The following is a 17697-nucleotide window of genomic DNA, read 5'->3' as shown; positions in this document are numbered from 1 at the left end:
GCTATGCGGCTGCTTCCCACTAGCTATCTATTTTACGCTTGGTAGTGTATATATGTACATTATTGCTCCCTCTTTTGTGGAGCACCGTCTATTTTCACTAATATTCCCACATATTTACACACATAAATATCAAAGTTCTGAAGCTCTCTGAGTCTGTAGGAAACATGCTGGTATATGGCTCCAGTTGGAAGCCTGGAAACCATGAAGGATGGACCACTGGATATGAAGAAAATTGACTTAATTATCCGCAGAACACTCTCATGCAAGGGAGTTACAGTGTTTTAAGCAAATGGAAAGGGGTTTCTTTATCTGGTTAGTGGGATTGGATAACGAGGGTATAGTTTTAAGCCCTAAGAATCTCACCCATATAACCACACCTATTATGTCCTCACTCTTTCAGAACCAATGCTATAAATTGTGAGTCACAAATATGTTTTGCACCCCAACATTCACTGCAGCACTATTTACAATAGCCAGGACATGGAAGCGACCTAAATGTCCATCAATAGAGGAATAGGTAAAGAAGATGTGGTACACATATACAATGGAATATTACTCAGCCATAAAAAATGAAATAATGCCATTTGCAGCAACGTGGATGGACCCAGAGATTGTCATACTGAGTGAGGTATGTCAGACAGAGAAAGACCAATATCATATGATATCGCTTATATGTGGAATCTAAAAAAAGGGTACAAATGAACTTACCTACAAAACAAATAGAGTTACAGATGTAGAAAATAAACTTATGGTTACCAGGGGTTAAGAGGGGGAGGGATAAATTGGAAATTGGGATTGACATATACACACTACTATATGTAAAAGAGATGACTAATAAGGACCTGCTGTATAGCACATGGAACTTCTACTCAATACTCTGGAATGGCCTATGTGGGAAAAGAATCTAAAAAAGAGTAGATATATGTATATGTATAACTGATTCACTCTGCCATACACTTGAAACTAACATAACATTGTAAATCAACTACACTCCAATAAAAATTTTTTAAAAAATTAAAAAAAAAGAAATGTGTCTTATGTAATTTAAAATTTTCTAGTAAGCCACAATTTAAAAGGTAAAAATAAACATATGAAATTAATTTTTATAATTTATTTAACCCAATATGCCTAAAATATTATGATTTCAACATATAAGCAGTATGCAAATTAAAAATGAGATATTTTACATTCTTTTGTTCTTAAGCACTAAGTTTTCAAGTATCCAGGGTTTACTTAGCCGTATGTGGCTAGTGGCTACCATACGGACAGCACAGGTTTTATCCTCTTTTTCTCTCCTCAAGCTTTTCAGTATGATTATAAGTAACTACCCCGCCCTATAGTCTTGAATCCTTCATGCCTTGCATACCTTCATTGCCAGATTTTCACCTGTCGATAATAACAGGAGATTTGCATTCCCCTTCAGCACTGTTTAGGCAACATCGAACCCAAGAATCCTCCTTTCTCTAAGCATCTGCTGACTACAATCTATTCACAAATACCAATTTCTTCACCAGAGTGTTTATTGTAAGCAACACCACCAACTCTGGAGAACTTAAGGAGAAATTATTTTCCTGAATGAATAATGATTAGTTAAAAAACTTCAGTTCAAAAGCTGGAGAATCAGTCTCAGTTAGAAATCAGGGAATACAGTCTAGTTCATGCTACGGATACCACTCTTGGCACCTTTGCAAGCCTCACAGTACTGTTACGCTAATGTCTTCAAACGTACCTGCATCTTTGCAGATTCAAAGTCAAAGCTGAAGAATTTCACTGATTCAGTATCATGAGCTGGCTCTTTAGGGGGTCAGGGAGAGGTGATATCTGGATCCTTCAGTTTCTGTAGTAGAAGACAGAATTCTCTTATCACTTGAATCAGGGGAATTCTTCCCAAATAAGATGGGCAGTAGGGTGATGCATGGTAGGATAATGGGCAGTAGGATAAAGAAGTCAACTGTCCCCTACAAAAACACTGGGGAAATACATACAGTGGAATAAGTGCATTTTCTTATTTATGGCAAATGAATTTATGGACTGTCATAAATGCCCTCAATAAAAACTAAGGGCTTAAATGAAGTGAGAGTTATTATTTTTTGATCACATTTATGTCGCTAAATTTTTTTTTTTTTTTTGGTTTGCTGTGCACGGGCCTCTCACTGTTGTGGCCTCTCCTGTTGCAGAGCACAGGCTCCAGACGCACAGGCTCAGCAGCCATGGCTCACGGGCCCAGCCACTTCACGGCATGTGGGATCTTCCCAGACCGGGGCACGAACCCGTGTCCCCTGCATCGACAGGCAGACTCTCAACCACTGCGCCACCAGGGAAGCCCTGTTGCTAAATATTTTAAATTAAAAAATAATACTTCTGACTTTAATAAATCAAATTTTAAAAATATGGCTTCATAACGTAGCCAGTGTTAAAAGTTTGGTAGTTTTTTTTTTTTTTTTTCCTGTGCCAGGAGTAAAATTTTAGAGGCTCTCTGACAATTATTTTGAAGTGATAAATAAAAGCCTTCGTAAACTCTTTATCATTGTAATTTTGACGTTGTCAGAGTTTTAAAGTCCTTAAGAACAAAATAATTTAGTTCCAAAAACAGCTTTAAAAAAGCATAACAAATTTTTCTTATGGTATCAAGGCAGTAGTATTCAGTAGTTTTTTTAATGGAAGAGGAAGACAGAGGACCCACAGAACTCACCATTTACATTCATTTCAATGTCACTTATACTAGGATTTAAAGTGCATTTTTATGGCCATTTGTCATCAGTTTCAAAGGTTAGAAAAATGATGTATACTATGCCCCGGTCTTTCCCATGTTTCGTTTTCTCCATGCCATGTAATGAAATGTGAAAACGGCAGGACAATGAGCTCTGCGGGATTGAGGGACTGTGTAAAACCTCATCGCAACCAACCAATAAAGCCTCTTAAGAGGAATGTATGCAGGACGCAGCACAGCTGAATTGTGATTCAGGGGCTGGCAGACATACAGCAACGAAGAGCCAGGGAAATTTACAAATTAGTTTCAATCCAATTGTGATTGACTTTAAATGGAAAATGACATAAGGACATTCGGGTGCTAAGTGTTATAGGTTCCAGTCCGTTTTTCCTAATTTTCTCAGCTGATGCCTCAGTACAGATTTTCGGGTAATCAAAAACATTCATTGATAACTAACGAGTTTATGATTAGGACAATATTCCAGAGTCATTATGTACAGATAAGTCTAACATTACCAAGAAATCAGCTATGATTTTATTTGTTCTATTTTTTCCTTCTGTATATAATGGTTAACATTTTTATTAAGTGCTTGCTATGAGCACATACTGAACACATAATATTAAAACATATAACCAGGTAATTAATTCAACTTCCTTATAATGATTTAAAATGCCAGTTTGGTAAATGTGTCCCAGCTGATTATATTGAGAGCAATTTGATGTGATCAGCCAGCTAAGTGACTTATCTCCACCTGGCATATTGCTACTTTCTTCATCCTGCATCAGGCACTAGTGGCAAAATGAGCTATGATTCCAGCTGCTTTGGTACTGATGCCCTTACTTACTCAGTTATAGAACCCTTTGCTTCATTAGACACTGAGGAGCACCTTAAATAGTAGAGGAACCAACTATATGGGGGGTTTTTATTTCCCAGAGTACCATCCATGCCAGAAGACAGGAAAAAACCAATAGAGATGGAGCTGTCTTAATTTTTTCAAGCAAAGTATTCTTTACAGTGAGAGGCAAGTCACAATGAGGATGACTGAATGAGACCCAGCATCTGAAGGGAAATGAAGACGCAGCATAGCACGAGCATATCTGACTCAGATTTCTAGCTTCTACTATATTCCCACCCTTTCATAGACGATGCTCAGATCATAATTTCACTATTAATTTAACATCTTTATTGTAAACATGAATCCAGAGTACAGAGACTTCATTCTTATTTTCTGTCTCAAGATTATGTCAAATATTACTTTCTTTAACACCCCTGACACTTCCTATGTATCTTTTCCTATAATGTCCGTATTATTCTGGGTTTTGTTCCTTTGTTTATTCAACAAATATTTATTGAGAACGTACTACATTCCAGGAACTATTCTGGCAGCAGTGACTGGAGCATAAACACGGCACATATTATTCCTGATATCATAAAGCTTAAATTCTAAATAGGAGAGGCAGACCATAAACAAACAAATAAGTAAAATATAAATTATCAGAGGATGATAAATGCTATGGAGCAAAATAATTCAGGATAGAGAGTAGGGAAGTTGGAGGTATATTTTTAAATAGGATGGCTAGGGAAGACGTTGCCAAGAAGATAACATTTGAGTTACGACCTGAAAGAAGAGAAGGATCAAACTTTGTAGATGTCACAATTATGTTATTAATAAGAGAATGTGTTTGTGCAGCTGAGATGAACTACATAAAAATGCATTAATGGGGGGACTTCCGGGTAAGATGGCGGAAGAGTAAGACACGGAGATCACCTTCCTCCCCACGGATACACCAGAAATACAGCTACACATGGAACAACTCCTACAGAACACCTACTGAACGCTGGCAGAAGACCCCAGACCTCCCAAAAGGCAAGAAACTCCCCACATACCTGGGTAGGGCAAAGTGGAGAGATTCCCGCACAGAGGATCGGTGCCGACCGGCACTCACCAGCCCGAGAGGCTTGTCTGCTCGCCTGCCGGGGCGGGTGGCGCTGGAAGCTGAGGCTCGGGCTTCGGTCAGAGCGCAGGGAGAGGACTGGGGCTGGCGGCGAGAACTCAGCCTGAAGGGGGCTAATGTGCCACAGCTAGCCGGGAGGGAGTCCGGGAAAACTCTGGAGCTGCCGAAGAGGCAAGAGACTTTTTCTTCCCTTTTGGTTTCCTGGTGCGCGAGGAGAGGGGATTAAGAGCGCTGCTTATAGGAGCCCCACAGACGGGCGCGGGTCGCGGCTGAAAGTGCGGAGCCCAGTGACGGGTGTGGGATGCTGGGGCTGCTACTGCCGCCGCCAAGAAGCCTGTGTGAGAGCGCAGGTCACTGACCACACCGCCCTTCCGGGAGCCTGTGCAGCCCGCCACTGCCGGGGTCCTGGGATCCAGGGGTGGCTTCCCTGGGAGAACGCACAGCGCGCCTCGGGCTGGTGCAACGTCACGCCGGCCTCTGCCGCTGCAGGCTCGCCCCGCACTCCGTGCCCCTCCCTCCCGCCCGGCCTGAGTGAGCCAGAGTCCCCGAAGAGGCTGCTCCTTTAACCTTGTCCTGTCTGAGTGAAGAACAGACGCCCTCCGGCGACCTACATGCAGAGGCGGGGCCAAATCCAAAGCTGAGACCCAGGAGCTGTGAGAACAAAGAAGAGAAAGGGAAACCTCTCCCAGCAGCCTCAGAAGCAGCAGATAAAAGCTCCACAATCAACTTGATGTACCCTGCATCTGTGGAATACATGAATAGACAACAAATCATCCCAAATTGAGGAGCCAGGAGTCAGTGCTGTGCCTCTGAGGTGGGAGAGCCAACTTCAGGACACTGGTCCACAAGAGACCTCCCAGCTCCACATAATATCAAATGGCGAAAATCTTCCAGAGATCTCCATCTCAACACCAGCACCCAGCTTCACTCAACGACGAGCAAGCTACAGTGCTGGACACCCTATGCCAAACAACTAGCAAGACAGGAACACAACGCCACCCATTAGCAGAGAGGTGGCCTAAAATCATAAAAAGTCCACAGACACCCCAAAACACACCACTAGACGTGGACCTGCCCACCAGAAAGACAAGATCCAGCCTCATCCACCAGAACACAGGCACTAGTCCCCTCCACCAGGAAGCCTACGCAACCCACTAAACCAACCTTAGCCACTGGGGACACACACCAAAAACAACGGGAACTACGAACCTGCAGCCTGCAAAAAGGAGACCCCAAACACAGTAAGATAAGCAAAATGAGAAGACAGAAAAACACACAGCAGGAGAAGGAGCAAGATAAAAACCCACCAGACCTAACAAATGAAGAGGTAATAGGCAGTCTACCTGAAAAAGAATTCAGAATAATGATGGTAAAGCTGATCCAAGATTCTATTTCCCAGATCCAAAATCTTGGAAATAGAATAGACAAAATGCAAGAAACAGTTAACAAGGACCTAGAAGAACTAAAGATGAATCAAGCATTGATTAAAAACACAATAAATGAAATAAAAAATACTCTAGATGGGATCAATAGCAGAATAACTGAGGCAGAAGAACGGATAAGTGACGTGGAAGATAAAATAGTGGAAATAACTGATGCAGAGCAAAATAAAGAAAAAAGAATGAAAAGAACAGAGGACAATCTCAGAGACCTCTGGGACAACATTAAACGCACCAACATTTGAATTATAGGGGTTCCAGAAGAAGAAGAGAAAAGGAAAGGGACTGAGAAAATATTTGAAGAGATTATAGTTGAAAACTTCCCTAATATGGGAAAGGAAATAGTTAATCAAGTCCAGGAGGCACAGAGAGTCCCATACAGAATAGATCCAAGGAGAAATACGCCAAGACACATATTAATCAAACTGTCAAAAATTAAACACAAAGAAATCATATTAAAAGCAGCAAGGCAAAAACAACAAATAACACACAAGGGAATCCCCATCAGGATAACAGCTGATCTCTCAGCAGAAACTCTACAAGCCAGAAGGGAGTGGCAGGACATAATTAAACTGATGAAGGAGAAAAACCTGCAACCAAGATTACTCTACCCAGCAAGGATCTCATTCAGATTTGATGGAGAAATTAAAACGTTTACAGACAAGCAAAAGCTGAGAGAGTTCAGCACCACCAAACCAGCTTTACAACAAATGCTAAAGGAACTTCTCTAGGCAAGAAACACAACAGAAGGAAAAGACCTACAATAACGAACCCAAAACAATTAAGAAAATGGGAATAGGAACATACATATCGATAATTACCTTAAATGTAAATGGACTAAATGCTCCCACCACAAGACACAGATTGGCTGAATGGATACAAAAACAAGACCCATATATATGCTGTCTACAAGAGACCAACTTCAGACCTAGAGACACATACAGACTGAAAGTAAGGGGATGGAAAAAGATATTCCATGCAAATGGAAACCAAAAGAAAGCTGGAGTAGCAATTCTCATATCAGACAAAATAGACTTTAAAATAAAGACTACTAGAAGAGACAAAGAAGGACACTACATAATGATAAAGGGATTGATCCAAGAAGAAGATATAACAATTGTAAATATTTATGCACCAAACATAGGAGCACCTCAATACATAAGGCAAATACTAACAGCCATAAAAGGAGAAATCAACAGTAACACAATCATAGTAGGGGACCTTAACACCCCACTTTCACCAATGGACAGATCATCCAAAATGAAAATAAATAAGGAAACACAAGCTTTAAATGAGACATTAAACAAGATGGACTTAATTGATATTTATAGGACATTCCATCCAAAAACAACAGAATGCACATTTTTCTCAAGTGCTCATGGAACATTCTCCAGGATAGATCATATCTTGGGTCACAAATCAAGCCTTGGTAAATTTAAGAAAATTGAAATTGTATCAAGTATCTTTTCCGACCACAATGCTATGAGACTAGATATCAATTACAGGAAAAGAGCTGTAAAAAATACAAACACATGGAGGCTAAACAATACACTACTTAATAACGAAGTGATCACTGAAGAAATCAAAGAGGAAATTAAAAAATACCTAGAAACAAATGACAATGGAGACACGACGACCCAAAACCTATGGGATGCAGCAAAAGCGGTTCTAAGAGGGAAGTTTATAGCAATACAATCCTACCTTAAGAAACAGGAAACATCTCGAATAAACAACCTAACCTTGCACCTAAAGCAATTAGAGAAAGAAGAACAAAAACACCCCAAAGTTAGCAGAAGGAAAGAAATCATAAAAATCAGATCAGAAATAAATGAAAAAGAAATGAAGGAAACGATAGCAAAGATCAATAAAACTAAAAGCTGGTTCTTTGAGAAGATAAACAAAATTGATAAACCATTAGCCAGACTCATCAAGAAAAAAAGGGAGAAGACTCAAATCAATAGAATTAGAAATGAAAAAGGAGACGTAACAACTGACACTGCAGAAATACAAAAGATCATGAGAGATTACTACAAGCAACTCTATGCCAATAAAATGGACAACCTGGAAGAAATGGACAAATTCTTAGAAATGCACAACCTGCCAAGACTGAATCAGGAAGAAATAGAAAATATAAACAGACCAATCACAAGCACTGAAATTGAAACTGTGATTAAAAATCTTCCAACAAACAAAAGCCCAGGACCAGATGGCTTCACAGGCGAATTCTATCAAGCATTTAGAGAAGAGCTAACAACTATCCTTCTCAAACTCTTCCAAAATATAGCAGAGGGAGGAACACTCCCAAACTCATTCTACGAGGCCACCATCACCTTGATACCAAAACCAGGCAAGGATGTCACAAAGAAAGAAAACTACAGGCCAATATCACTGATGAACATAGATGCAAAAATCCTCAACAAAATACTAGCAAACAGAATCCAACAGCACATTAAAAGGATCATACACCATGATCAAGTGGGGTTTAACCCAGGAATGCGAGGATTCTTCAATATACGCAAATTGATACACCATATTAACAAGTTGAAGGAGAAAAACCATATGATCATCTCAATAGATGCAGAGAAAGCTTTCGACAAAATTCAACACCCATTTATGATAAAAACCCTGCTAAAGTAGGCATGGAGGGAACTTTCCTCAACACAATAAAGGCCATATATGACAAATCCACAGCCAGCATCATCCTCAATGGTGAAAAACTGAAACCATTTCCACTAAGATCAGGAACAAGACAAGGTTGCCCACTCTCACCACTCTTAGTCAACATAGTTTTGGAAATTTTAGCCACAGCAATCAGAGAAGAAAAGGAAATAAAAGGAATCCAAAGCGGAAAAGAAGAAGTAAAGCTGTCACTGTTTGCAGATGACATGATTCTATACATAGAGAATCCTAAAGATGCTACCAAAAAACTACTAGAGCTAATCAATGAATTTGGTAAAGTTGCAGGATACAAAATTAATGCACAGAAATCTCTGGCATTCCTATATACTAATGATGAAAAATCTGAAAGTGAAATCAAGAAAACACTCCCATTTACCACTGCAACAAATAGATTAAAATATCTAGGAATAAACCTACCTAAGGAGACAAAAGACCTGTATGCAGAAAATTATAAGACACTGATGAAAGAAATTAAAGATGATACAAATAGATGGAGAGATGTACCATGTTCTTGGATTGGAAGAATCAACATTGTGAAAATGACTCTACTACCAAAAGCAATCTACAGATTCAATGCAATCCCTATCAAACTACCACTGGCATTTTTCACAGAACTAGAACAAAAAATTTCACAATTTGTATGGAAACACAAAAGACCCCGAACAGCCAAAGCAATCTTGAGAACGAAAAATGGAGCTGGAGGAATCAGGCTCCCTGACTTCAGACTATACTACAAAGCTACAGTAATCAAGACAGTGTGGTACTGGCACAAAAACAGAGAGATAGATCAATGGAACAGGATAGAAAGCCCAGAGATAAACCCACGCACATATGGTCACCTTATCTTTGATAAAGGAGGTAGGAATGTACAGTGGAAAAAGGACAGTCTCTTCAATAAGTGGTGCTGGGAAAACTGGACAGGGACATGTAAAAGTATGAGATTAGATCACTCCCTAACACCATACACAAAAATAAGCTCAAAATGGATTAAAGACCTAAATGTAAGGCCAGACACTATCAAACTCTTAGAGGAAAACATAGGCAGAACACTCTATGACATAAATCACAGCAAGATCCTTTTGGACCCACCTCCTAGAGAAATGGAAATAAAGACAAAAATAAACACATGGGACCTAATGAAACTTCAAAGCTTTTGCACAGCAAAGGAAACCATAAACAAGACCAAAAGACAACCCTCAGAATGGGAGAAAATATTTGCAAATGAAGCAACTGACAAAGGATTAATCTCCAAAATTTATAAGCAGCTCATGCAGCTCAATAACAAAAAAACAAACAACCCAATCCAAAAATGGGCAGAAGACCTAAATAGACATTTCTCCAAAGAAGATATACAGACTGCCAACAAACACATGAAAGGATGCTCAACATCTTTACTCATTAGAGAAATGCAAATCAAAACTACAATGAGATATCATCTCACACCAGTCAGAATGGCCATCATCAAAAAATCTAGAAACAATAAATGCTGGAGAGGGTGTGGAGAAAAGGGAACACTCTTGCACTGCTGGTGGGAATGTGAATTGGTATAGCCACTATGGAGAACGGTATGGAGGTTCCTTTAAAAACTACAAATAGATCTACCATATGACCCAGCAATACCACTACTGGGCATATACCCTGAGAAAACCATAATTCAAAAAGAGACATGTACCAAAATGTTCATAGCAGCCCTATTTACAATAGCCCAGAGATGGAAACAACCTAAGTGTCCATCAACAGATGAATGGATAAAGATGTGGCACATATATACAATGGAATATTACTCAGCCATAAAAAGAAACGAAATTGAGCTATTTGTAATGAGGTGGATGGACCTAGAGTCTGTCATACAGAGTGAAGTAAGTCAGAAAGAGAAATACAAATACTGTATTGTGACACATATATATGGAATTTAAGCAAAAAAATGTCATGAAGAACATAGGGGTAAGACAGGAATAAAGACACAGACCTACTAGAGAATGGACTTGAGGATATGGGGAGGGGGAAGGGTAAGCTGTGACAAAGTGAAAGAGTGGCATGGACATATATACACTACCAAACGTAAGGTAGATAGCTAGTGGGAAGCAGCCGCATAGCACAGGGAGATCAGCTTGGTGCTTTGTGACCGCCTGGAGGGTTGGGATAGGGAGGGTGGGAGGGAGACGCAAAAGGGAGGGGATATGGGAATATATGTATATGTATAACTGATTAAATTTGTTATAAAGCAAAAAATAAAAATAAAAAAATGCATTAATGTAAGTAATCATAGAAATTATTAATACAATAACCACAATGAGGTTATAATGCTTTTGACAAAGGTATCCCGTTTACTCTTTTTTTTTTTTTTTTTGCAGCACGTGGGCCTCTCACTGCTGTGGCCTCTCCCGTTGCGGAGCACAGGCTCCGGACGCGCAGGCTCAGCGGCCATGGCTCACCCACCCAGGCGCTCCGCGGCATGTGGGACCTTCCCGGACCGGGGCACGAACCCGTGTCCCCTGCATTTGCAGGCGGACTCTCAACCACTGCGCCACCAGGGAAGCCCCAGTTTACTCTTAGAAGCAGAGTCCACAGAGCACCTGTAAACTATTAATCAAGTAATCAAAGGAGGTTTGAATTAAAGTTGTAAAATAAGAGGGTGAAAAAACACACATTATGTTGTGTTCAATTGTAACCAAAAGGTAGTGTTGGAAATTAACCAAGTAGAAGGTAGCAACTTTGAAAGGTAATGATATATGATAGTTTGAAATATGCATGCAGTTTAATATTATGAGACAGGTTAGTCCTTATTAATATAAATCTACCACTAGAATTTTTAGAGACATTTTTGTTAGCCAGAGGAGAGACTATGATATTGTGATGAGTAATAAGCTTATATGTAGAAGGCTTACATGTAGCTTGGGCAAGAGCGGATCTTGTGTATAGATCATTCTTTAGAGCCTATTACCAAAAACATAAAAATTAGGATCTTGATAATACTTTTTAAATGAAAAGTATTTTTAAACTTACATTAATAAATATTAATATCCTTCCTCAATTTAAAAAATCTGGATGGCCTTTCATTTTATATTTAAAAGCTAAGAGTCTAAGACACAAATTGATTTGATCATATCATACATACAAATTAAATCAAACTCTATAAAGAGGTCATAGAATAGTTCACTAAGTCATATAAATAATTAATGAGTCCATGATAAAAAATAGATTATTCTAATGATTTACTTAGTTTTCTAAGTATTGAAGACATTCAAATAGGCAGCTTACTGTTTTTCCTTGGATTCATTTTATTTTTATCATTTTCCTACAAAATACCTTGTAATCCAGCTACCATTGTTGGTATAATTCCCTAGGTACAAACTCAAGTTAGCTTTTAAAATGTTAATCATACATTCTTTGAACAGATACAGGGTGCCGGAACATTAATTAAGGTTAGATTAGTCGATGAAAGAATTTAACATTAACTTTAGCAGTAATGAAATGCTATAAAAAGTATATATATTCAATGAGCAGAAATTTTAGCAGAGAGAAAAGGTCCTTTCTGCTGTAGAAGATTTATTAAGTCACTATTAATATTTTACAAATTCAGTGTCCAAAAAAAAGTAGCAATGGCTTAGTTACTTATATTCCCATTGCTTTCCTAGAAACCATACACAGCATCAAGGAGAATGGAGGGAGGAAAAAGGGAATTCACAAACTATATTTTCTGCAAAACTAGGAAGCATGGAAATTCTGTAAACTACATGTGCACATAAGGAAAGCATATGAGACCTGTGAAGTCTGCAGGGGAAACTGCTGGGTGCAGGGTGTCAGGGAAGAATGGGGAGCTCTGATAGGCAAGTATCAGACATTGATAGGAAATAGTCTCTCAGGAGAGAGGCCTACAAAGAGTAAGAATTTAAAAACTTTAATTAAAAATTTTCCAAAGCAATTATTTGTTCAAATAGAAAATAAAATCTGCATTAATAAATTTCTTAGATAAAAAGAAAAGAAAAATGAGAACTTGGGGGATACAGCCAAATGTATACTCAGAGGTAAAGTAACATGCTTTAAAGAGGGCATCATGTTAAAAAAAACCAAGACGTTAATAAATTGTTCAAATAAAGAATATAGAAGGGATGAAAATGGTTTACAGAAATATGAGAATGGAAATAAATGGGATCAAAGTAGAAAAGTGATAATTTTTTAAAATTAGGAGAGAAACAATTCATAAATAAATCCAAAATATATGATTTCTGTTGTACTTATTTTTGTTTTTGCATGTTTGTGGAAAGTAGGGATGAGGAGCGTGTGTGATAAAATAGAGCATAAACTCTGTGACAAATGTAATAAAAGAAAAAAATTTTAGACATAAAACAGGAGATAAAATGAGAGATATGAAATTTAAGAGACTACCTTTCATAGACCCACTAATAAATTTGAAAATATCATTTAAATAGGTAATTTTCTGAAAAATTACCAATATTGACTACAAAAGTAAAAAAAAATTGAATAACCATGGAGAAATAAAAAATACATTATTAAATTTATTAAAGAATTCTTTCCTTAATGGCTTAATTGTAGATGTGACTGATTCTATACAAACTACCACAGGTTAGAAAAATGGAAAGTTTTTTCTGTCATTTTCAAAGTGAACATATTTCTGAGCTCAAAACATAGTGAAGTTCTCTCTCCCTCACTCACTTTAGGCAATCCTGCTTATGACTACGCAGAATAAAAAAAAAAAAACCTTTGGGATTGATTAAAAATCACAACAGAAACAGAAGCAGACTCATAGACACAGAGAACAGACCTGTGTTTGCCAAGGTGGATGGGGAGTGGGGGAGGGTTGGATTGGGAGTTTGGGACTAGCAGATGCAAACTATTAAATATAGAATGGATAAACAACAAGGTCCTATTGTATAGCACAGGGAACTATATTCAATATCCTGTAATAAACCATAATGGAAAAAGAATATGAATCACTTTGCTGTATACAAGAAACTAACACAGCATTTTAAGTCAACTATACCTCAATACAAAAATTACAACAAACTAATAACCCTCTACAACCACACAGAGTTATTCATAGGAATTCAAGGATATATTAGTATTAGGAAATATAGTGATATTATGTTATCAATGTATTATAGAAAAAATACAACCATTTCAATAAATAACCAAAACTGTATATAATAGAACTACATATCTAGAAGCTGATGAACCAAGAGGAAAATGAGGCAAGTATGGTGTTACAGAAACCGTGAGAAAAAAGTTTCAGTTAACAGGTTGGGTGTTGGTTCTAAGAGTTGGAATATAGTGAAGATAGAAAGCAAGCCATTGTGTTAAGTAAGATGGAAAGGGTTGAGACCTTGCTAAACGGAGTTTCAGGAGCAGAAGGGAGAATAGAGTAAGAATACAGAGAGGAAATATAGATAAATCTATGACGTTGGCTATGAGGTCAACAATACATAAATAATTGAATTGTGTGGCAAACTATCCAACTTCTTTAATATCAACTTTGGAATAACTAGAATTTAGAAGATTGTACACCTAACTAGAGATTCTATCACCTATAATATTCATTCATTCTTTCTTTCATTCACCAATAGCTGAGCAGCTACTAGGGAGAAAACACTGTAGCAAAGGATTCCAAATTTTATTCTGTTCATGAGGAGTTTGTATTCTAGTTTTGGAAATTAAGATAATTAAAATACAGAATAGAAGGTTTAGGGCTATAATAAATTTTGTGCAGGCCGAACACACACACACATACACATACACACACAGAGAGAGCAGAATATTTCCCATAATTATTTCTTGCAGACCATAGTTTAATGCATATCCCAGAAAAATGCACACTAATACTTTTAAAATCATATTTTATCTAGAAAATAAAGGTAGAGATATTTAAATACGTTATACTATGATAAAGTGTAAGTCTCTAAACACAAGGCAATTACTTGGATGCCTCAGGCGTAATAAATGAATAAAATGAAACCATGAACCTTTCAAGGAAAATTGTTGGTTGTTCAGAATTTGTTTGGGTATCACAAATCTCATTTTCTCTTTAAATATTGACCTAATTTTAGTAAAGTGTTTTGGAGAGTATAGGTAAATCAAAACCTTCAAATGCCAGGAAAAACAGAACTGGACTAGGAAAACAAAAATTGCAAAAGTTGGTGAATGATTGTATTGATAGTTCAGATAACTGGTCCAAAACTGCTTTTTATTTGTTAATTAATTACAAACATGGATTCTGAAAAAAATTATTTATTGAGCACCTGCCTTGTGTAAGGTACTGTGACATGCAATAGGAAGAATACATAAAGAAGCAAGAAGTCTACCCAGTCACATTTTATAGTTTAAAGTCTTCAGCATTTCCAGTAGTGCAGATCTCTGAAACAAATTATCTGTTTTGTCTTATCTGAAATTTTTCTTCTTTATTCTTATTGTTAAAAGAATATTTTTGCTGAACATCAAATTCTGATTTCTTTTAGCACATAGAATTCTGGTTTCTTTTAGCAATTAAAGATGCCGTTCCATTTTCTTTTTTTTTTTTTCCGAATGAGAAATCAGTTCATTTAATTCATATAGCTATTCCTCTGAGTGTAATATATCTCGCCCCCCACCGCCCACCTTTTGATACTTAAGACACTTTCTTTGCTTTTGATATTCATTTGTAGTTTGATTATACTGTCCCTCAGTGTATTTTCTTTGTATTTATCCTTGTGTGGAGTTAGCTGAGCTTCTTGTTAGTCCCCAAATTTGTGAAAAATTTCTCCAAATATTTTCTGCCCTATTGTCCCTCTCTTATATTTCTAGAACTCCATTTGCATGTATCAGACCACATAACAGTTATCACAGTTCAGTGATACTCTTTAATTTTTTTACAATTTTTTTGTCTACCTTCAGATTGGCGAATTTCAGTTATCTAAGTTCAATTTCACTGACATTTTCTTCTGTCTTCAATCTGCTGTTAAGCCCATTGAATATATGTGAAGGCCTTGTCTGCTCTTTCCAATACCTCAGCCACCATAGAGCTTTTTCTTTTGAATACTTAAAAAAATTTCTTGACAATGAATCACATTTCACTACTTCTTTGAAGTCTAGTACTTTTTATTACATGTTAGACATTGTGGGAGAAAGATGTAAAAACTGTGATTTCTGTTATCTTCCTCTGAAAGTGTTAATTTTTGTTCTAACAGACAGTTAAATTACTGGTCATTCTCCTTGACCTTGTGGAGGGTTGGTTCAATACATTGCTACTTTGTTTTAAAATCTGAAACTTACCATTTTAGTGACTGATATTTCGCTAAATCTAGCTGAGATATAGTTGAGAGCAATTATAACAACAGCAACACTGCTAATGGATTGAATCACTTTTAAATTCATTTATTTATTTATTTTTGGCTGCGTTGGGTCTTCATTGCTGTGTTTGCAGAGAACGGGGGCTACTCTTTGTTGAGGTGCACAGGCTTCTCATTGCAGTGGCTTCTCTTGTTGTGGAGCACGGGCTCTAGGCACGTGGGCTTCAGTAGTTGTGGCACATGGGCTCAGTAGTTGTGGCTCACAGGCTCTAGAGCACAGGCTCACTTGTGGCTCACGGGCTTAGTTGCTCCACAGCATGTGGGATCTTCCCGGATCAGGGCTCGAACCCCTGTCCACTGCACTGGCAGGTGGATTATTAAGCACTGCGCCACCAGGGAAGTCCCTGGATTGAATCACTTTTAAAAGGTTTTCAAACAGAAAGAGAGACACGAAGAAAGAAAACAAGCCGGTTGCCTTCCCATTGCCCTTAGGATAAATGCAATCTCCCAAGATTGAGATACATCACCCTTCATAGTCCCATCCCAGAGCAACTTTCCAGTTTTCCGGCCTCTGCTATCTTCTACTAACACCCAGCAGTAGAACCTAACTCAATTCAAGACTCAAAACTTTTGCAAATGCTGTTTTCTACACCAAGGATAGTCTTATGGCTAATATCTTTTCAATACTGCTCACATGTTACTCACAAAATCTGTCCTAATTCTATCAGACAAGGTTAGGTCCTGCATCATAAGACCTTCTATAATACTTTTTTTCATATGTCTATAACAGATTTATCTCAGTATATCAGTTCTCTAGAGGAATTCTTCTTGAACATTTATTCATTTATGCAACAACAGCTACTCTGTACATAAGATGTACCAGGCATTGGTCTAGGTGCTCAGGATACATTGAGGAAAATAATACAAATGATTTTTTAACTCAGAGTGTAGTGGGTGTTGTGTTCAGATTTTGTTGTGAGAAGCAGTACTAGACAGTGGTTAAGGGGACAGACTTTGGAACTGGACTGCATGGTTTGAAGCCCATCGCTACTATTTATGAGCTGTATACCCTTGAACAAGGTACTTCCCTGTGTCTCATTTTCACCATTTGATAACTGTAAGTAGTATTTCATAGGTTCCATGTGAGCTTCAAATATGTAAAACATTAGAATGGTGCCTGGCATACAAGAACTCAATAAATATTTTATATTATTTTTGTCTCTCATGCCTATAGTATGATGTCCAAAACATAGTAGGTGCAGACAACATATTGTTGAATGAATGAATGAATGAATATCTATGCTTCTGGATTAAAAGATACATATCACATATCGAAGAAATTTTATATTGCTTCTCTTTTTTTTTAAACCAAGAAAAAGTTATATAAGAAGCTCTAGTTTCTTATATAAAAAACGCAAGCTAAGAAATGTTAAAAGTGGATTTGTTAATGCAATAACAGTATTTGCTTCTATTCTACTGCTACTTTCACTTGTTCATTCAACAGAAGTTTTTTGTGCTGTTCTTAATTAAAAACAAAAAATGTGACTGTTCTTTTCCTTGGGAGTTTATAAGCTAGATGGGATATTGATATGTAATTACATATAATAAAATAAAATGTAGTATACAATGAG

At 37.5% G+C, this 17697-nt stretch overlaps 1 protein-coding gene across 6 annotated transcripts in view; it reads right to left on the bottom strand.

Moving 5' to 3' along the window:
- LIN7A (lin-7 homolog A, crumbs cell polarity complex component) overlaps positions 1–17697 on the bottom strand; it is a 245147-nt gene that overhangs the window by 185651 nt on the left and 41799 nt on the right. For all 6 annotated transcript variants that reach the window (XM_081249927.1, XM_081249932.1, XM_081249928.1 and 3 more), the window contains one exon: positions 1730–1837. The gene's annotated coding sequence lies outside the window, so the exon portion shown is untranslated. The remainder of the gene's footprint in view (positions 1–1729; positions 1838–17697) is intronic.

The sequence above is a fragment of the Mesoplodon bidens genome (assembly GCF_964165515.1).
Source record: "Mesoplodon bidens genome assembly, chromosome: 11".
Taxonomy (NCBI): domain Eukaryota; kingdom Metazoa; phylum Chordata; class Mammalia; order Artiodactyla; family Ziphiidae; genus Mesoplodon; species Mesoplodon bidens.
The sequence above is the reverse complement of the archived record's forward strand: the minus strand, read 5'-3'. Positions and strand labels throughout refer to the sequence as shown.